The sequence below is a fragment of the Neoarius graeffei genome, chromosome 6 (assembly GCF_027579695.1).
Source record: "Neoarius graeffei isolate fNeoGra1 chromosome 6, fNeoGra1.pri, whole genome shotgun sequence".
NCBI classification, from domain to species: domain Eukaryota; kingdom Metazoa; phylum Chordata; class Actinopteri; order Siluriformes; family Ariidae; genus Neoarius; species Neoarius graeffei.
This window is the reverse complement of record NC_083574.1, coordinates 35,253,405-35,276,080: the sequence shown is the minus strand read 5'-3', so window position 1 is coordinate 35,276,080 and position 22,676 is coordinate 35,253,405. Positions and strand designations below refer to the sequence as shown.

The window sequence follows — 22,676 nt, the reverse complement described above, 5'->3', positions numbered from 1 at the left end:
ATTTCTCATTAACAAGTCGCTAATTAGGCCAGTTAACGAACTTTCAGGAAAATTGCTACTCCTCCTTCAGTTTTCACTGGATTTTGATTTTGATTGTTTTGTTTGGAAGATCAAATTGTTCTAATTGTTCTCATGAAGAGCAGCTTGGCTAATTATAAACGAGTCTGGTTTCTCATGGTACAGCCGTATGAGCTACTGCGTCGCTGACACTCTGGTACTGTACACCATGATGTTAGTGTCTTCACCAGATGTGGGATCACCGCATTAAGGACCATATTTAGCAACATTTAGCACCACCTCAGCAACATGGTTGCTAATTCTTGTGTCACACATTGGCGTTTCAGCCTTGCATATGTACAGCATATCAGGATACGTGGCAGTAAGAAAGGAACGTCACAACATTGCCAGCTTACGTAGCTAATACTCTAGGATGCGTAACACGATCTCTTTGTATGCCAGAGTGCGGCGTATTTTTAAGTCCGCACTTAAAAATCTGTAGCATGTACATAGCAGCTTTGTTACATCACACATATGTCACATGTATGCCATAAAAACAAAAGCTACGCAGCAGTGACGCAGCAGGAACGTTGCTCAAACACCTGTTATGCCGTGCGAACGCTTTAGTTGATGTGTGTGATGAAGGAGGCTCCGGGGCTGGCTGGGTGGATGCGGCTGATGTCTTCCCTTGGCCTTCTTGGGTCCTGACTTCTTTGCTGGCATGATGCTTTCTTGACTGTAACGAATGACAACAAACACAGTGTGAATGCCGCAGATACGCTGCAGGTACACAGCAGCAATGTCACACGTAAAAACGAAACTCCATACCAACAAAACGGTTACGCCATGGCAACATATCATATGCTACGCATATGCCTCAATATGTCCTTTGAACCCCATACGCCACAGTAATGCCACACATGTCACAGGACTTTAATTTTGGACAAAATACGCCTCATTTCTTGGTGTTTGACCCACACACCACTTACGTAGCAAGATACCAGACAGTGTGACACAAGCATAAGCAACATTGACATTAAATATTCACTATTGCAATTTATGTTTCTCAGACAAAAAATTAGTCACGCTGTTCAGTATCAGGTTCTCTCTGGATGAATGTCCAAGATCAGTGACTCCTTCAAACCAGGTTCTACCGGGATGAATGGAGCATCAAAGTGGGTCATCAGTTGTTGGCCAGGCTCTTGGGCAACAGCTACACGAATGCATTTTAGTTGTAAAATGCATTATTTTTGCAACATTTACACCTGGCGTTCACACTTTTCTGGAGTTTTCGAGCCCCCAAAATGGAGACTTTTGGAAAAGCTGATGGATTTGGTTTAGTTTGAAAACTCCAGGGTAGTGTTTCAGAGTAGCCTGGCAAGCCAGACTAAATGTGAATATTTAGTCTGGCCTCACTCGTAGACATTTCCGAAGGGTGGGGGTGGAACAACCCGCTGTCTTTCAAACTGTCTCTGTGCGTATAGGCCAACGCTCTGACCAATCAGCGCAACAGTGACTGTGACGTAGTCAGAGTGACAGAAAGCAGTGGGGGAGGCCTTGAAATAAATAATTTTTCAAAATGTGTATTAATTAATAAACAGGTTCTAGATATTAAGAAGTTTGGAGATAATGACCACAAGTTTGGAGTCTGTACCACATACTTAACATACACTCTTATTTTTTTCCAAGTGTTTTTCAAGGGTTTGCTTAAACTGTTTTTGAGAGTTTTTATTTAGTGGTGTTTGGTGAAATAATTTCCCTTAAATTTAAAATAACGGGAAAATAAGAAACAATCAAAAAGTAATGTTTCAAAGCTGTTTATTAATTCTTCGTACTGCACAAACTAGCCCCATCCTTTTGGCTACGAGCGGAGCCAGCTGGTAGATCAGACTTTTGCCATAGCCGGTCGGCAAAACAGCGAAAACGTCTTTCTTGAAAAGGAATGAGCGGACAGCTTCTTCCTGCTCATGTTTCAACGAAAACTCCAAGTCTAATTCTTCTAAAACTGATTCCAAAGCGGAGTCAAACGTGTGCTGTTCACTAGCCATAGCCATCTTTCCTGTTGTGCTTTCTCCAGCGTCGTGCAGCTTTGTCGTCACTGCTGCAAAAGCCCACCCAAAGAATCCAAACAAAAACCTTGCGTTGTGATTGGCGGGCACGATTTGATGCCCGAGGTGTTTTGTTGATATGGTGCGAGGCTAGACCCACTCGTAGGCAAAAAATATTTTTGGCCGCTAGGCGGGTGGGTCTAGTTTACTAGGCTAGTTTCAGAGTAGATGTTTGGAAGCAATGACGCAGAAACCCACATTCACTGAGTTGCTTTTCCAGAAGAAAACAGGCACCACCAGATGTTTACATATACCAGCACATACATGCCCAATGAATGTGAATGGTCATGTGATTTGCATTCAGGCATGTTCGTATGGACGAAGATTATTTCTGATAGTGAGCTAAAACGCTCATCTGGATGGATATCATTTTCATGTTAAAATCTTTGTGAACGTAGCCTTAGAACAGAGATTAGTGCTATGGAAGTGGCCAAAGGGTGATATTGCATTCATGGATTAAAGTTTTCTGTTGCTGGGGGCGTCGTGGCTCAGGTGGTTAAGGCGCCATACCATGAATGCGGGCGACCCGGGTTCGATTCTGGCCCGAGGTCATTTCCCGATCCCTTCCCGTCTCTCTCTCTCCCGCTCATTTCCTGTCTCTACACTGTCCTATCCAATAAAAAAGGTGCAAAAAGCCCAAAAAAAAAAAGTTTTCCGTTGCTACGACGGAATTCCGTCAACTGGGAGCGCTAAAGGTCAATAATGAGAGTGATGCAGATCCGAGGGAAAACAAGGGTGACACCGATGTGATTTAGAACTTCACCAAGCTGCTGTGATTGCCTGTTGTTGAACCCTTTCTTGTGCTATGTTTGAGTATATGTAAAGGAATAAGTTGTTGTGCTAGATAGGCCTAAATAAATAAATACAGCCTCTGCTACTGTCTAGTCCCGGGGAGGCTCGGCGTAGGCCACTGATGAAACTATCTGGCTGTCCGACTACTAGGCAACTAGGTTATTTGTCTACTACTAATACTAGGCCTTTTGTAATAGTAGTAATAATGATATTTGCCTATTGAAAGGTGATCAGGTGAAAAGTTGAAGCCGCAGCAAGACCTTTGCTATTAAGCGTTTTGTAGGTTAAACAGGCTTCGGCAGACAACGTTCTGGAAAGGCTGTGTTTTTCTTTGGTTTGATTAGCCTACGATTTAATCTTTAAACATTATGGTTTCAGCAGTTCGCTTAAACATTGGAGGCTGCAGAGTCGGGCTGCAAGATTTCCCGACACTTGTTTAAGATGCCAAACTTCACAGTAAGGAGAAAATAATTCCACAGTATTTAGTGCCTCGTCAGTCTCAAAAATTAATAGTGAAGGACCAACGCGAATTAAGTCCCAAAAAACCATCTCGTAGGCCTATATTTTACATTTTCAAAAAAGTCCGGAATTGGAAGTCGGTCAGTGGAGTGTAATGAAGTGTCTCATTCACTAAACACAAAAGGTCGGAAAACAGTGGAGAAAACAGAGATTGCTTAAATAGGCTACTAATGGTTTACATTAGTAATTTAATGTATGTGACAAATAAATTCATTGATTAAATAGATAAAGAAGCCAATACTCCGAAGCTCAAAATTCAGGAAAGTGGCTCCGGTGTCGCAAGTGCACAAGAACAGTTATTTGAAAGTTAACCTAATGAATTTGTGCATGCGCGTGTGATTTCATGAAGAACCGGGACAATTGGCATTCGGTGAAAGATTCACACCTATGACTCATTATATTCGCACGCACCCTCTCTGCTTCGTTTTCCCGATTTACACGCGTGTCTGAAGATGGAGTTTTCAGAAATCTCCACTCTGCCCAGAGTTTGCGAAAGTAGCTGTTTTCAGTGACTGAAACCTCCATATAGGTGTGAATGAGAGGTGCAACCGAATAAATAAATATGCGTCTTTTTTTATCCGGCTACATGTAGGCTATCACTGCGCAAAGCCTCTAATGTTGAAATGATAGTAATATTTGTTAAAATAATAGTAGGCTAATTTCCACATTAATCGGTAAAATGGCACAAGGGATGTGATGGGGGGATGGCCGTTTTATAAGGGGAATGATTTTAGATTTTTATTTCAGAAGGGGAATCCTCCCCCTACCCCCCCTCAACTCGAGTATAAGGCCACCGGACACAGGCCCTTCAATTTCCATCACTAGAGTGCGTCAAATTACTTTCGGTTTTGCCAGACGTGCTTCTTTTAAATGAAGGCACAGATGTGTCAGACATCGACAAAACGGTAAAGAATAAGTGGAGATGGGCTTGGCTAAATGAAATGGGCGATAATGGCAAGCCATTTAGTTCATGGTGCAAAAAGATGAAAATGGCAGGTGTGCGCTTTTGTGTAGTTTCCCATAAAAAAAAGTCTATGGAAGCAATGGCAAAAAACTAGATGCCTTTGGCTTCACTGCGAAGAAGCAGAAAAAGTGAACTTTCACTTTACTTTTCTTGCAAGTTCTTTCTGTTCCACTCTTTTGAAAGCATGGTTCAAGTTCGACTGCACTTGCACTTTTCTCTGAACCACTGCTGTGCATTACTAAAGTATTGTTGAAATAAATTTGCACTTTGCACTGAAAACTTGATGTTTCATCATTTATAGCCAGTAATGACAATGGTAAAGTCTGGCCTTAGCTTTAGTCATTGTTAAAATTATGTAAATGTACTATAAGTAGGGGCCGAGGGGATAATGGACAACACGGCGTTTAAAATTTGACGCATCGCTGATGTGGTAGGGGCCAACGACATGGAGCTTTTTTTTCAGTCAGATGATATTTTTTTTGCTTTAATCCATGTGCATTTGGTATTATAAAAGGACTCCGTCAAAGGAAGTCAAACACACAGTTTAATGTGATAACAATGTGATCAACATGTGGAATTATTTGGAACAACAGCTTGACAATCTGGGCAAGCCTCAAGTAGGTCAAGTAGAGCTGGTGATGTGTCAAATGGAGAGTTGACATGGTTCAAGTATCTTACAAGAACTAAAGCTACAACATATGGCAAAAGGTTTTGGACACCTGACCATGTCATTCTTATAGGAGCTTTCTGAACATCCCAAACATATACAGTAAATTGCCAATTCACATTACTGTAAATCTGTTCAATGAGTTGTAACACCAAACCAAAAGTAGCTCTTGGCTCAGGCCATTATATTTCTGACGACAGCTTATATGGTGGTCAGAGTTGCTAGAATGCCAGTTCCTCTATTCCTCTACACCGGGGGTGGCCAACCCGCGGCTCGCGAGCCGCATGCGGCTCTTTGCCCGGTGTCATGCGGCTCTTACGTTCATATCAAAGTTTGTTTTGTTTTTTTTTATGTGCGTGTGCGCTTTGCTTGAGTTCAGTATGGTATTTTCGTCAAATGCATCTTCGCTTTGCTTGGGTATGTTATGGTATTTTCAGGTCATGTCAAATGCGCATGTGCGTGAGATAATCGCTAAGTTTTTGGGCAAGGTGTATCTTGTGTCAAGTAGCCTCTCAAAATGGCAATGAAAAAATGCACAGCAAAACGAAAATATGAAGACGAACATAGGACATTTTTAACAGAGTAGGAGAGTTTATACTTTTTTGTTGAACGTAATGGCAAGCCATTCTGCCTTATATGTCAGTCGTCATTAGCTCATTTCAAAGCTTCCCGCCTCCCTGAATAAGCAAGGAGCCAGATATGCAACACTAATTGAAAACTTTCACGAAAGCTTTGTAACCCGGTTCCGTGATATACAACTGAAAAGGCCACAGGTTACGTTCCTCGTCGACCCATTCAATGCGGAGATGGACTGTTTGAAAGCCCCGCTTGTCACAGATGAGGCTGCGGCTGAGTTGGAGATGATCGATCTTCGTGAGGAAGACCAACTGAAACCTGTTTTGAGGGAAGGCACCATTGAGTTTTGGAAAAGTGTGCCATTGGAAAAATACCCGAATGTGAAACGGACTGCGCTTAAGATACTGTCAATGTTTGGGTCAACATACGTCTGCGAGTCTGTGTTCTCTACCATGAAACACGTGAAGTCAAAGCATCGTTCTAGTCTGACTGACACCCATGTGAAAGAACTGCTTCGAGTGGCAATGACGGAATACAAGCCAGATTTGAAGAGGATTGTTCAAGGCAAGGAATGTCAGAAGTCCCACTAAGCAACATGCATAGTAAGTGCACACAATATTGATTGCTGTAAATGACTGGCCTGTGGTATTAGTACTGACTGAAGGAGTAAATTTCTCTCATGTTGGTGTGTGACATTTACTATTAATCTGGCTGAGCAGAGGTGCGTGTGTGTCTGTGAGAGAGAGAGAGAGAGCGGGGGGGCGATGTTCATGTGTGGTCATGTGTATGGTGTGGCTTTTTTTTGGTAATGCCATGAGTCCCACTAAGCAGCATGCATAGTAAGTGCACACAATGTTCATTGTTAAAAATGACTGGCCTCAGCCTGTGGTCTTAGTACTGTAGGAGTAAATATGTTGGTGTGTGACATTTACTATTAATCTGGCTGAGCAGAGGGGGGTGTGTGTGTGTGTGTGTGTGTGTGTGTGTGTGTGTGTGTGTGTGTGTGTGTGTGAGAGAGAGAGAGAGGAAGGGATGGGTGATGTTCGTGTGCCCATGTGTATGATGTGGCTCTTTGCGGTAATAGAGTAAAAAATGTGGCTCTTGGTCTCCAACTGGTTGGCCACCCCTGCTCTACACTATCTGTAGTCCTGATCTCATCTCACTTTTGCAACAGTTTCATAATACACAGTACCCAAATGACGGAGTTGTACAATAAAATTAAACATTGATTTTTTTTTTTTTTTATTGCCTTACTCATATTCCATATACACTCCTTAAACTTTCAGGATGTGGGCAATTTAAAAACCTCAATAAACAAACACTGGGCCAAAATACACAATTCAAAACGGCTTTACACTTCACCAGCCATGTGAGAGTCATGCAGTCTGGCCTGTGTTTATTGGCACACACATTCTTAAGTGGCCATTAACTGGCTGTAATTGGCAATTCTCTTAATAAATATGGCTCTAAGTTGTGTCTTTCGATTCCTGGCAGAATATCTGAACGTTTGCAGCAGATGTTGTGCATGTAAATTCAGACAGCATGTCTCACCGCAGATCCTTTACCACCGTGCCAGTCATATTCTAGTCACAGAGCCTTTCACACTCATCTCGGAATGACGTCTTCCAGAAACACAGACTCATGGATTGGAAGGGGATCAGATTTCTACCTGAGCTGTTGATTGATGTTTTTATAGGAGTAGGGGAGAGCGGGGTAAGATGAGCCACTTTTTACATTTTTCATCATAACTACATGTTAAAGCCATTTTTGCTTCCAGTCTACACACCATACCAAATTTCAAAGTGTACTGTTACTATATGAGCAAAAAATAATTGATAAGCTCTTATGGTTAGAGTGATATTACCTCTTGAAAAAAAAATGTCAAGTGGCTCAACTTACCCCATGCACGGGGTAAGATGAGCCACTGTGTGGGGTAAATTGAGCCAACACAAAACATGTTAGGTTAACAAAGTAAACAACTTTTATTATTAGAAATGCAATCAATGAATCAAGTCAAGTCAATCAAGTGGGGGATAGGGCCGTTGCATAGAGAAGGGGAGATGAAGAGAGAGGTGATAGAATGAGATGGGATAGGGAGGGATAGATAGATGGATAGAGAGAGATATGCGTAGATCATGCACATCATGCACATCATGCACACCTGTAATAACAGAGGGCATTATTTTATTTATTAAAAACCTTTTAAACATATTATTTATATTAACATGTTATTTATTTGTTTGTTTATTTTTTGTTGTTGTTGTTGTTGTTGTCATATATGACCAGTAAATGTGAAAACTTAAGTGTCATCCATATTGGGTAAGCTCAGCCACCAATGGGGTAAGTTGAGCCAGTGGCTCAACTTGCCCCACATCTAATGGCTCATCTTACCCCGTGGCCACCATTTTGTAGAAAAATGCTAATAAAGGGGATTAGGCTAATCAAAATTATTTTTATTAGCATTCATATCATAGCTTAGAAAGCCACTAACTTAACCCTAATGTGTCTAAATATTATTCTACTTTTGTCTTCTCTAAATCATCTTCACTGTGGACAAACATGGAATTGACTTAGAAAGCACAAAAACACATTTTTATAAATATCTCCCTCACCTAGTTTGACATGTGGTGCTCCTCTCCACAAGTGTAAGTAAATGGTCCCGCCCCCCCTTTGAATGTGGTCACATGGTCACATTTGTTTACTGTTTCTTAGAAACAGGGGGTGGCTCATCTTACCCCCTGGCTCATCTTACCCCGCTCTCCCCTAATATTGATCTCAATGCACATCGGATAAATACGTACAAGGAAGCAGTGGGGTAAATGATGCCACACACCTTTCAGAATGAAACCTTCTGAAATATGTGGCGTTTGGGAAACAATGAGCTTATTTTAATCCCAACTACAGTATGAATTTACTTGTAATGTGGTGACAGAAGAGTTGAAGAAAGTTCAATTTTGTTCTGATGTGATTGAGTGCATATGTGCTAGCCTTGCAACCTAGATGTTTATCATTCTTTAGAGAGGCTTTTACAATAAACATGGCCAAGAACTGCTTTATTTGACAGAAAAAGCAATTTAACTGACATGGCAGATGAATAACCACAGACCTTTTCTCATCGCCAACAGTTAAGGTTTCATTTTCCAGCACAACGCTCGACATGAACTTTTTAAACCACTCGTCCAGTCGTACAAGCAGCAAGATTTTTCACTTGTCCTGACCATAACCTTTTTATCCCTATGTATTTACTAGTTCAAGGAAAGGAAAGTGATTAACAAAGTTTATCAAAAGCAGGTATAGTTATGGTAATCATGCTTTCATGAATTGTAATTTTTCAGTGAAACGCAAACTTTAACTGTAACAATAAACAAAAACTACCCAAAGCCCCATTACGGTGTGTGTGTGTTGTTCTAACCTATTACATGATCTGCAGTTTGAAGAGTTAGGCTAGGCTGACACTTGCACGATTCCTTGGCACGCATTGGCATGACTCGAGTCGTGCCAGTGCGCAAACTAGTCGTAAACTGGCGTGAAGTGTGCGTAAACCCGTCGTGACTGCGTGCCATTTCGGGACTAGAATTTTGAAATGTTCAAAATTTTGGTCACGACAAAATTTCGCGACCGGGTCGTGAACTATGCGCAAACTGTTCGTGATCTTGTCGTGAACTCGTCGGGACGATGCGGGAGGATGCGTGCCAGTGCGTGGAAGTGCGCGCCATGCCACGACTGTCACGAACTGCCATGAATAGTTCACGAACAGCTCACGTCGAGTTCACGACATGTTCACGAATTGGTGTGCGTCGCAGCGTGGCCGTGCCTTCCCACTGACACGGTCACGCAATGATGGCACAAGCAGTTCACGACTAGTTTACGCACTTCACGAACAGTTTGCGCATGGCACGAGCAGTTCACGACGAGTTCACAAGCAGTTCATGACTACTGCGCGACAGTGGCGCTCGCGTCGGTGCGGGGGTATATATAGGGCTTCCCGGACACTTCTCGCCATTCGCAATTTTTTTTCTTGCTTTTTTCTTTAATGTCTTTTATTTTCTATTCCTTCATGACTTTTTTTTGGGGGGGGGGAGTTTCGTTTCTTTTATTTCAAAAATGGAACAACTGTGGATGCAGCTCATGAAGCTACTACCATTCTTTCTTGCCAAGGGACAGCACCAGCAGGGGACATGTAGTAATGTGACAGGTAGTCTCGTTGATCCTTTGCATCCTTCTGGGTATGATGGCCGGTTAGAGGCAGCAGCCCCTGCAGGTGTCGGTCAGTCCTCCATCCACCAGGGATCAGATCATGTGTGTCCGGATCTTCGCGGTCCACTTCTGAAATTGCGTGTGGGTATCTGATGAGGATGAGGTTGTGCATGACACAGGCGTGCCCAAGTCGGCATGACACCGTCCGAATTGCGCAAACTCGTCGTGCCAATGCGGGAAGTGCGTAAACTATGCGCAAACTATGCGTGAACTCGTCGTGCCAGTTCGTGAATGTGGACGGGCACGCATTCGTGAACTCGTCGTGAACTATGCGTGAACTAGTCGTGAACAGTGCAGGAGCCTCCCAGTTCGTGCCCTAAAATGGCACGACTTGCCACGACAAAATCGTGGCCAAAAGTCGTGCAAGTGTCAGCCTAGGGTTAGACTCACCCAAATTCAAAGCTTCTGGATGAAATAAAGTTAAATCTTGATTAATCCAGTGAAACTTGAAGTATTAATTAATTTAAAGAAATGAAGCCAAAAGAAAACAAGATACCTGGCGACTTGTCCAGGGTGTACCCCGCCTTTCGCCCGTAGTCAGCTGGGATAGGCTCCAGCTTGCCTGCGACCCTATAGAATAGGGGTCACCAAACTTTTTTCTCTGGGGGCCACATTGTCGTTCCTGACTGTGATGGGGGGCCGGGGTCGGGTCAGCTATATAACATAGAATTGTATGACCCAGACAAATATGACCACCAGCAGGCCTCATTGTGTAGTAGAGATTACTAGCCTGGCACAGCCATCCCCACTACTATATCCACACTACTATATCAACACTTGATTCCTGGCACATATTTGTTTATCTTTACTAGTGGTTTGCAAAAGTAGTAATCGAGTCTTCACACTTTGTTTTAATTTGAAATACCACAGATATTCCATTTATGTATTTTCTAATAAAAATAACATCAAAGCTGTCAAGGTAAGAAACATCTGCCTAGTTGAGGTGATTGACACTGGCAAAGGTGAGTGGAAAATTATAAATTGTAGGTAGGCCTGTTGATATTATTAATAATATTAATAATAATTGTGTGCAGCACTTAATAAAGGTCAAATAAATAGGCCTATAAAATAAATACATTTAAAAAACAGTGAAATTATAATAATATGATCAATAGATCAATAGATCACAGCAGTTGTGCTGTGTCCTGCACGTCATTGCTCTCATCCATGGCCAAAGCAAAAAACTCGAATTCTGACGCTTTCTTATTGAGCTGGTCATACACGTTGTCCCCCAAATCTTCGGTTCGCCTGGTCATAGTAGGTGCGGAGAGACTCGCCGCGTTGAGCGCAGCCTTGTCAGGACACACCTCCTCGGCCACAGCAAGCATGCATACTTTAACAAAGTCCCCATCAGTAAACGGCTTTCCATGGGTAGCTAGTAGGTGAGCTACCTTATAGCTAGCTCGGACAGCAGCCTGGTTGATCTGGGTTTGGCGAAGGAATACATTCTGTTGTGCAGCCAGTCCGCATTTCATCCTCCGAATCCTGTCTTCTCTTGTTTGCCCTCGCAAACTAGCATACTCTTTGTGGCGGGTTTCGTAGTGACGACGCAGATTATATTCTTTGAAAACAGACACACTTTCTTTACATACAAGACAAACTGCACGGTCCTTACACTGAACGAAAAAAATAATCAGTGGTCCACTGTTCTTTAAAAACTCTGCACACTCTGTCAGCTTTTCGCTTACTGCTAGCCATTTTGCTGTCCTGAACACTGACAGTTCTCTGCGCGTGCACTGCCTGTCACTGCTTGATCTCGAGCATATGATGAAAATTCGGAAAATATGAATAGTTCATTTTATAACTAAATATCAATTTTAATTGATAAAATCAACAAAATACAAGATGCAGACATGTTATTTTTTGCCAAAAAGCAATTTAAAAAAATAGGCCATGACCACTTTTGGGTATTGCCTCATAGGGCCGGTTCAAGTGGTGGGGGGCAGAGGGGCTGGGGGGCCGGTCAAAGGGGGGTGGCGGGCCGGAGTCGGCCCGCGGGCCGTAGTTTGATGACCCCTGCTGTAGAAGGATAAAGCGGCTACAGATAATGAGATGAGATGAGAAAACAAGATGGACACGGTAAGGGGTACAGAACCACATTCTGAATGAAAACAAACCATAAGTGAGTTCAGCAGTGTCGTAAAATTCCCCCGAAATATTTTACGACAGTTGTGATGCTTAATGTGAGCCATGCAAAAGAAAATTACACACGAATGTCTGAATGAAATGAAGATTCACCCCAGATATTTATTTTATTGAGGTGTTTGATTGCCATTTCTCCGATTTTGATGAATTCAGAGTCTAATAATCTATAATTAGATATTATGATGTGGTTATTTTTACACACGCATCTGCTGTACTCAGCTTCCCTGGAATTGCGGAAATAATAGCACGGCCGGATCACTGAGGGGATTGAACTAGTTTTGTTTGAACTTTATTGATGTACAGTGGATATAAAAAGTGTACACACCCCGTTAAAATGATAGTTTTTTCTGATGTAAAAAAATGAGACCACGATAAATAATTTCAAAACTTTTCCCACCTTTAATGTGACCTATAACCTGTACAATTCACTTGAAAAACAAACAAATCTGTTTGGGGGAAAAACATAAAATATAAAAAAAGTACAATAAGCTGGTTGCATAAGTATGCACACCTTTAAACTAATACTTTGTTGAAGCACTTTTTGATTTAATATCAGCATTCAGTCTTTTTGGGTCGGAGTCTATCAGCCAGCCACATCTAGGCTTGGTAATATTTGTTCACTCTTCCTTGCAAAAGCGCTCCAAATCTGTCAGATTGCGAGGGCATCTCTTGTGCATAGCCCTCTTAAAAAAAAAAAGGCAGTATGGTGGTGTAGTGGTTAGCATGGTCACCTCACAGCAAGAAGATTCTGGGTTCGAACCCAGCGGCCGGCGAGGGCCTTTCTGTGTGGTGTTTGCATGTTCTCCCCGTGTCTGCATGGGCTTCCTCCGGGTGCTCCGTTTTCCCCCACAGTTCAAAGACATGCAGTTAGGTTGATGTGGGGCGGCCTTGGGCTGAGGTGCCCTTGAGCAAGGTACTTGACCCCTGACTGCTCCCTGGGCGCTCTGGTGTGACTGCACACTGCTCTGAGTGTGTGTGCATGTGTTCACTGCTTCAGATGGGTTAAATGCAGAGGATAAATTTCACTGTGCTTGAAGTGTGCATGTGACAAATAAAGGTTTCTTCTTCTTCAGGTCACCCCACAGATTTTCAATTGGATTTAGGTCTGGGCTCTGGCTGGGCCATTCCAAAACTTTTTTGGGGTCATTGTCGTGCTGAAAGATGAAATTCCTCTTCATCTTCAGCTTTCTAACAGACACCTGAAGGTTTGGGGCCAAAATTGACTGGTATTTAGAACTGTTCATAATTCCCTCCACCTTGACTAAAGCCCCTGTTCCAGCTGAAGAAAAACAACCCCAAAACTTGATGCTGCCACCACCATGCTTCACCGTGGGTATGATGTTCTTTTGGTGATGCGCAGTGTTGGTTTTGCACCAAACATACCTTTTGGAATTGTGGCCAAAATCTTCAACCTTGGTTTCATCAGACCATAACACATTTTCCCCCATGCTTTTGGGAGAGTTGATGTTTTGTTTTGCTTCAAAATTTAACCAGGCCTGGATGTTTTTCTTTGACCCTACCCCATAGTCCAGACATATGGAGAATACGGGAGATTGTTGTCACATGTAGTACACAACCAGTACTTGCCAGAAATTCCTGCAGCTCCTTCAGTGTTGCTGTCGGCCTCTCGGCAGCCTCCCTGACCAGTTTTAGTCTTGTCTTTTCATCAATTTTGGAGGGACGTCCAGTTCTCAGTAATGTCACTGTTGTCCCATATTTTCTCCACTTCTTGATGACGGTCTTCACTGTGCTCCATGGTATATCTAATGCTGTGGAAATGTTTTTGTACCCTTCTCCTGACTGATACCTTTCAACAATGAGATCCCTTTGATGCTTTGTAAGCTCTCTGTGAACGCTGGCTTTTGCTGGAGGACGCAACTGAGTAAATGTCTGAACTTTATTTGGGGTTAATCAGAGTCATTTTAATTGATGGTAGGTGTGAACCTAAAAAGACTGAATGCTGTAATTAAATCAAAAGGTGCTTCAACAAAATATTAGTTTAAGGGTGTGCACACTTATGCAACCAGCTTATTGTATGGTTTTTTTTTTATGTTTTCCCCCTAATAGATTTGTTTGTTTTCCAATTGAATTGTACAGGTTATAGGTCACATTAAAGGTGGGAACAGTTTTGAAATTATTTATCATGGTCTCGGTTTTTTTTCTTACATCAGAAAAAAAAAACCTAGCATTTTAATGGGGTGTGTACACTTTTTATAATTATTGTAAAAATGGTGATTTTCAACAAATATTCAACTTGTCCCATCGGACAGGCAGATGCAGATTTGACTTGTCCTGACCAAACATTTGGTTGTCCCGGACAGTCGGACTACCGTTAATGTCGAGCCCTGCAGCATTTTATGTCTGTGCCACATACCATGATATTTTTATATTTATATAATAAACTATCACCATGCTGTGCCGTACACACACACACACACAAAATGAGGCTTGATATCAGCTGTAGATGTAATTATAATAGCATAATTAATCAGCCTGTGGGATCACACTGTTTGCTTTACTGTTTTTGTCAAAGTAAAAACAGCATCAGCTATGTAAATCTGATCAACTCAATTTTAAAAGAATACTAAAGAATCCATCATTAAATCAAACCATCTCTTGATACAGATGCTGATACAGATGTGAGTTGGCTTGGTTTCTAATTGATATTCTTGTTCCTAGCACCTTTCAAAATGAAGTTACACAGTGGGGTCCATGCATTTTAATTGTATTAATTATTCATCTGAGTCGCCAAATGCAAAAATCTTAACCGAAGTAGCTTAAGAAGTACATGTGTTTAAAACACGCAGTAAATTAATAGATGTCTAAAATCAAGTCAGTGCACTTGACCGGGCACAGCATCTAACTCATTTACATGGAGAAAAATATGTGCATTTAATATGTGTGCAGTATTGGTTATAATATGCATACCATCAGGAATGGGCAATGTTTTTAAAATATAAGCTGTTGTAATTCATATTTGATGGCTTGTATTTTGTTTTAGTTTTATGGCCTGATGTAAACAGATGCTCATGCAACTCTGTTGGATTTTGGAGTCGACACACGGACCAGAGCTGCTCTAGAAATTCTCAGCAACACCTTCTGTTTGTGAACAGGACGTGACCTTTATTTATTTAAAGCAGGCTTACATTAGCACACAGAAGAAAAACATCAACCAGCATGGTATAGTACAATAAGAATCCAGCGTTGGCATTAGCTAGCATCCACCAAAACGCAAACAATAGCCCAATCTTCTTAAGTGGTGCTACTGATGTAATGTAATGTAATACAAAATACTGCACTGTATTTTCATGCATTTTTGGTTGTAGTAGTATGTAGTTTATTACAATATACACTACTAGTCTAGTAACAGTTAATAGATACTGGAAACCCTATATTTTAGCATTTTTGCTTAAAAAAAATCTAAAATGCCAATTTAACCAAGGAATAGGGATAAGTAAATAAAAATGTTTAATGATGTTTAACGAATTGAGAATGCTAGAGATGACTTAAATGTATTGGAACAGTCTACATCTAATTTACTCAGAAAAGGACAACATTGTTATCACTCTAAGCACTTTAAGGCACACCCCATATTAGTTTTACAGTTAATACAGCACTGTCTATGTGTGTTTTATCTATACGGTTAACAAGTTTACTCTACACATCCATCTGTCTTTAAATAACCATTTAAAGTCCCATTAGGATCCGAGAATGAGCAGTTATCAAGTTCCACACAGATTTAGCTTTCCTTATTTCATTACTATTCTGTATCATTTTTTATTATTATTTCTGTAGCAATAATAGTTTTAAAATTGTAATGAAACATGAGAAACTCCAGATGTTCAAAAACGTTTGACTGGCAATGTAGTTACATTTAGTGTATGATGTTATCTCCCACTGGCCGAAAAGCCCGAAGGGGGATTATGTCTTGGCAATTTCCGTCCATCCATCCATCTGTCCATCCCAGGAAGGGTGCTCACCTTCTGAAATCAACTCCTCTCAAAATTTTTGGAGGAATTTCACGAAACTTGGCAGGATTCTTTGTTCTATGTCGGTAATATGCATATTGTAATTTTGCTCGATTCAGTCACATTTTACCAGAGTTACAGCCCTTGATTAACAAAAGTATACTTTGACAATTTCACGAGTGTTTTTTTCCTTCTGAAATCAACTCCTCTCACAATTTGTGGAGGAATTTCACGAAAAGGCATTGTTATATTTCAGCATATTGTTATTTTGTTCAATTCGGTTGCATTTTACCAGATTTACAGCCTTTGATTTAACAACCTTGTACTTTCACAATTTCATGAAGGTGTGCTTGCCTTCTGACATCAACTCCTCTCACAATTTTTGGACAAATTTCTCAAAGCTTGGCAAAAGGCCTTGTGATATGATGGTAATACGCATCTCATCTCATCTCATTATCTCTAGCCGCTTTATCCTTCTACAGGGTCGCAGGCAAGCTGGAGCCTATCCCAGCTGACTATGGGCGAAAGGCGGGGTACACCCTGGACAAGTCGCCAGGTCATCACAGGGCTGACACATAGACACAGACAACCATTCACACTCACATTCACACCTACGGTCAATTTAGAGTCACCAGTTAACCTAACCTGCATGTCTTTGGACTGTGGGGGAAACCGGAGCACCCGGAGGAAACCCACGCGGACACGGGGAGAACATGCAAACTCCACACAGAAAGGCCCTCGCCGGCCACGGGGCTCGAACCCAGGACCTTCTTGCTGTGAGGCGACAGCGCTAACCACTACACCACCGTGCCGCCTGGTAATACACATATTGTGACTTAATTTCATTTGTGAAAATTTTATCAGAGTTTTGACCCTTGATTAAATAACTTGTACTTTGACAATTTCATGAGGGTGTACGTTCTTCTGAAATCAACTCCTCTCACAATTTGTGAAGGAATTTCAGCAAACTTGGCAAAAGGCTTTGTTATATGACAGTTATACATATATTGAAATTGTGTTATAATTTGGGCAAATTTTACCAGAGTTATGCCCTTGATTATTAACAAACTTGTATTTTGACAATTTGATCAAGATGTGCTTGTTTTCTGAAATCAACTTCCCTCCAATTTTTATTATCCCCCACTGGCTGAAAGGCCCAAAGGGGGATTATGTCGTGGTGATGTCCATCCATCCGTCCATCCCAGGAAGGGTACTCACTTTCTGAAATCAACTCCTCTCACAATTTTGGGAGGAATTTCACAAAACGTGACAGGATTCTTTGGTATATGTTGGTAATACACATATTGTAATTTCGTTCAATTCAGTTTCATTTTACCAGAGTTATGGCCTAGTTCCCAGCAGGGGATATTGTGCTGTCAGAGCACTCTTGTATTATATGTCACAATACAGAGGGCAGATAAAATAACAAGCACCAAATGAGAAAGGGTCTTGACTGTGAAATGATGAAATCAAAATTAAAAACTCAGCTGCATGTGTCTATCAGGTTAATTAAAAATTAACAGCATGTATCAGCTATAAAAGAGGTCTGTGTCATTTCTAAACCATACGAGACAATTAACATAGTTCCAGAAAGGCCAAAGAGTGGGTGTGTGAATCGCAGGTGCAGTGGTCTGAAAAGCAAAGCAATAAAAATAGCCACAGAACTGAACGATCACCTCTTTAACCCCGTCTCAACAGAAACCGCATGCTATCTGCTTCACAAAGCTCAGATTCATGTGAGAGCTACCATTCAGAAACCATGTGTATCAAATGGCAACCTTGTGTATGAAGCTGCATAACTTGGTGTCAGGGAGCACAAAAGAATGCAAAAGCATACTATAGTCTACTTTCATCTTATTTCCTACATCTGGATGGATTTATGTTTGGATGAAACCAAAGACTGCTTTCAGACCACCATGTCTGGCACCGACTGTTAAGAGCCATTCCACCGAATCGGTGCCATTTCCATCCCTAGAAAATTATATGTATAAATGCACATAAAAATGTACTTTAAAATACATTTCCTTATTACGCAGAATGTCCTGCACATTGATCTGATTTCAAATTTAAGATATATGATTGTAAGGATTAATAAAAACTACCTAAAACACTGAAAAATAGCATGTGTTACATGTCCCCGCACTCTAACTTTATACTTAACTATGAAATATTATGATTAAAATCCTTCAGAAACAGTATTTCTTTTGCACTGTTGTGTGACTCCATATCCTATCCATGGTTTAAATATTTTTTTTTCATAAGAAATCCACAATATCTTCGTTAAAATACACATTTTAGTCGTGTCCCTGGGTTTTCACTCAGTCCTGTTACCCAAACACATTACCCCAGCTGATAAATTTGGAACATTCCATAAATCACTTGCTCAACAGGAAGTTACATTAATTGTGTCTTCTGAAGGCCATGGGAAGACCAAAAGTTACTTCTCTCATTTACTTTTCTGTATATTTGATGATTTTTTTTTTTTAACTTTGACTGATAAGGTCAATGTCAACATACTGTCCTGTTACTTAAATTACTATTTCTTAGATGAAATTTTTTATTTTAAAAATACAGATTTTTGGTAGGGCGGCACGGTGGTGTAGTGGTTAGCGCTGTCGCCTCAGAGCAAGAAGGTCCTGGGTTCGAGCCCCGGGGCCGGCGAGGGCCTTTCTGTGCGGAGTTTGCATGTTCTCCCCGTGTCCGCGTGGGTTTCCTCCGGGTGCTCCGGTTTCCCCCACAGTCCAAAGACATGCAGGTTAGGTTAACTGGTGACTCTAAATTGACTGTAGGTGTGAATGTGAATGGTTGTCTGTGTCTATGTGTCAGCCCTGTGATGACCTGGCGACTTGTCCAGGGTGTACCCCGCCTTTCGCCCATAGTCAGCTGGGATAGGGTCCAGCTTGCCTGTGACCCTGTAGAAGGATAAAGCGGCTAGAGATAATGAGATGAGATGAGATTTTTGGTAAATGACTAGAATGTGCTAAGTGTGGTCATGCTATTAGCGATGATGCCATGTGGCTTAATTCCATGTATTAGCTAATCCTAGGCTAAAAACTCAGTCCTGTTACTTTCAGTCCTGTTACTCATATAAAGAGTATGCAGCCATCTTTGACTTCCAGACCTTGTAAAAAAATAAATAACATAGCCAGAGGTTGACCAATACACCTTTTGAATAGTTAAGTATGTGTGTTATTATAATCAGTGTTGAAAAGATATAACAAATTAGGTTTAATTTGGGAGTGGTACAACAAGCAAATGGCACCCATTCGGTGGAATGTCCCTTAAGCAGAATGGGGGATTTGCTCCAGTTTGGGACACCATCTCATGGAACTCTTTAGGTCCAAGAATTGCTTTGGACAGTCGGATAAAGGTGATGATACACAGGGTAACTTTTTGGGCAATGTTGCTGGGCAAATACGCTTTAACACCTTCCCATTGAGATTGGGCAACATAATTTCTATCTGAACGATTTTGATCGTTTTGAGCAACTTTTTAAGATCACTCAATCAGAGTGTTAGCAGCGAATCACATGACCACCTGAGAGCTTCTGAAATTTTCAGCAAAGATGGTGGTGTCTCAACGGCAGTGGATCGAAGAAAAAAAGAGACAGCTTATATATTTTTATGTCGGCAAGTTATGTGTAAACCCAAAGTGGTGAATTTACCTCATCAAATGCTTAGAAAACCAACAGACATCTATCTTTATGTGCTCAGATTGGAATTAAGACATTGCTTTTTTTTTTCAGCTAAGTAAAAACTGCCGTTAGCTAACCACCACTCCATAGAGGTTGAATGGGATTTAGCTAACAAGTGGTGGGTTTTGCTAAAATAGTTAGCTGAAAGTTATCATGAGCTACATAGGGATAACGGTAGTTCACTTGCGTCAAGTTAAAAGTGATAGGTAGCTCATGATTTTTTATTTTTTTATTTTTTTGTGAGTTGTCATAGAGAATGTCTTGAGCAAAATAAATGCTGAAGCCAAGACAAAAGTGACAGCTGCAAATGTTTCAATGTCTGTATCTTTGCAGTGTCTGTCTCCCTGGCAATAGATTTGCTCTTATCTGATTGGTTGTTGCAAATTGTCTGTTGCCTGAATTAGTTGCTCTGTGTCTGACCTGGTTGCCCATTGCCGGTAACATTGCCCAAAAAGTTGCCCTGAGTATCATTACCTTAACAGCCAATAAATATGACCAAATGTACAGGACCAGATCCACCATTATGGGGTTTGATGGACACCTGGATTTGATCAATTGTCTTCCATGGCCTCCTCAATGACCAGATTTAAATGTCATCAGGTCATTAAGGGATGTTCTGGAGCTTTGAGACAACAGAGCATTGGATATCCGCCTCCTTCATTGCTTAAAGAACAAATCAAGGTTTCCTTGAATAAACAGTCCAACATTCCACCACAAACCCCTCAGGACGTGTATCACAGCCTTCCAAGAAGGATTAAAACTGTTCTGGAGGTAAAGGAGTTAAATGACCCACTCTTTATAAACATGATACTAATACTGTACAGTGCCTTGCAAAAGTATTCATCCCCCTTGGTGTTTGTCCTGTTTTGTCGCATTACAAGCTGGAATTAAAATGGATTTTTGGGGGGTTAGCACCATTTGATTTACACAACATGCCTACCACTTTAAAGGTGCACATTTTTTTTTATTTTTATTGTGACACAAACAATAATTAAGATGAAAAAAACGGAAATCTGGAGTGTGCATAAGTATTCACCCCCTTTCATATGAAACCCCTAAATAAGAGCTGGTCCAACCAATTCACCTCATAAGTCACATAATTAGTTGATTAAGATCCACCTGTGTGCAATCAAAGTGTCACATGATCTGTCACATGATGTCTGTATAAATCAACCTGTTCTGGAAGAACCCTGACTCTGCAACACTAGTAAGCAAGCAACATGAGAACCAAGGAGCCTCCAAACAGGTCAGAGACAAAGTTATGGAGAAATATACTGTAGATCAGGTTTGGGTTATAATATATATCAAAATAGAAAGAACATGGCACCACTACAAACCTGACAAGATAAGGCCACCCACCAAAATTCACAGACCGGGCAAGGAGGGCATTAATCAGAGATGCAACAAAGACACCAACGATAACACTGAGGGAGCTGCAAAGATCCACAGCGGAGATGGGAGTATCTGTCCATATGACCACTTTAAGCTGTACACCCTATAGAGTGGGGCTTTATGGAAGAGTGGCCAGAAAAAAGTTATTGCTTCATGAAACACATTTGTAGTTTTCCCAACAGCATGTGGCAGACTCCCCAAACACATGGAAGAAGATTCTCTGGTCAAATAAAGACAAAAATTGAACTTTTTGGCCATCGTGGGAAATGCCATGTGTGGCACAAACCCAACATCCCGAGATCACCATCCCTACAATGAGGCATGGTGGTGGCAGCATCATGCTGTGGGGATGTTTTTCATCTGCAGGGACCGGAAAGCTGGTCAGGACTGAAGGAAAGATGGATGGCACTAAATACAGGGCAATTCTGGAGGAAAACCTGTTTGAGTCAGGCAGAGGTTTAAGACTAAGATGAAGGTCCATGGTCCAGCAGGACAATGACCCTAAACATACTGTTAAAGCTACACTGGAGTAGTTAAAAGGGAAACATTTAAATGTCTTGGAATGGCCTAGTCAAAGCCCAGACCTCAATCCAATTGAGAATCTGTGGCATAACTTGAAGATTGCTCTACACCAAAGCAGCCCATCTAACTTGAAGGAGATGGAGCAGTTTTGCCTTTTTTTTCCCTTTTTTTTAATCTCGTTCTTCAATCTGGGCCTGGTGGAACCATCAAGAAAGATGAAAAGCAGCCCAATGCAAAAGTATACAAAAGGCCTTGAGGAATGGGCAAAAATCCCAGTGGCTAGATGTGCTAAGCTAATAGAGTCATACCCCAAGAGACTTGCAGCTATAATTGTAGCAAAAGGTGGTTCTACAAAGTATTGACTTTGGGGGGGTTAATACCTATGCACACTCCAGATTTCTGTTTTTTCATCTTAATTATTGTTTGTGTCACAATAAAACAACAATTTGCACCTTTAAAGTGGTAGGTATGTTGTGTAAATCAAATGGCGCTAACCCTCCAAAAATCCATTTTAATTCCAGCTTGTAACGTGACAAAACAGGACAAACACTAAGAGAAACGGATACTTTTGCAAGGCACTGTACATCAAGACATGTTTGTTATTTTGCCATTCCCAACATTTTGATATCTTTTCCTCCAGCCCTGCTGATCAGTGAGAGCAGCTGTGATTGTTCATCAATGTATGTGCACTATATAGAAGTGGTAGAGTTGTTTTTCTTCATTTAGTCCACTGCAATGAGATTACACCTGAGCTGACCCTCACTAATGTCATGTATATAAACTGATCGATAATAGAGAAAAAAACAACAACACTCTAACACCAACAGAAACAGACAGAGAATCCCTTCATCCCTCTTCATAGCTTACTTTCCGAACCATAAGGCATGTAGCTGAAAAGCTCACGTAAATAATAATAATGGTACTGTATACTCTGTTGTCATTCGACAAGAAAACAGGACAAACAGATTAATATCTGGCTATGGCTCTCATACAGGGGCTTATAATAAAATAGTTGACAGTAAAAAGTTCAGAACGTCTAAGTACTGATATAATTAATAAACATAATCCAACTCTT

The 22,676-nt window shown here is 41.1% G+C and overlaps 1 protein-coding gene across 1 annotated transcript in view; it reads left to right on the top strand.

Moving 5' to 3' along the window:
- shank3a (SH3 and multiple ankyrin repeat domains 3a) overlaps positions 1–22,676 on the top strand; it is a 520,369-nt gene that overhangs the window by 266,718 nt on the left and 230,975 nt on the right. The window lies entirely within an intron of this gene.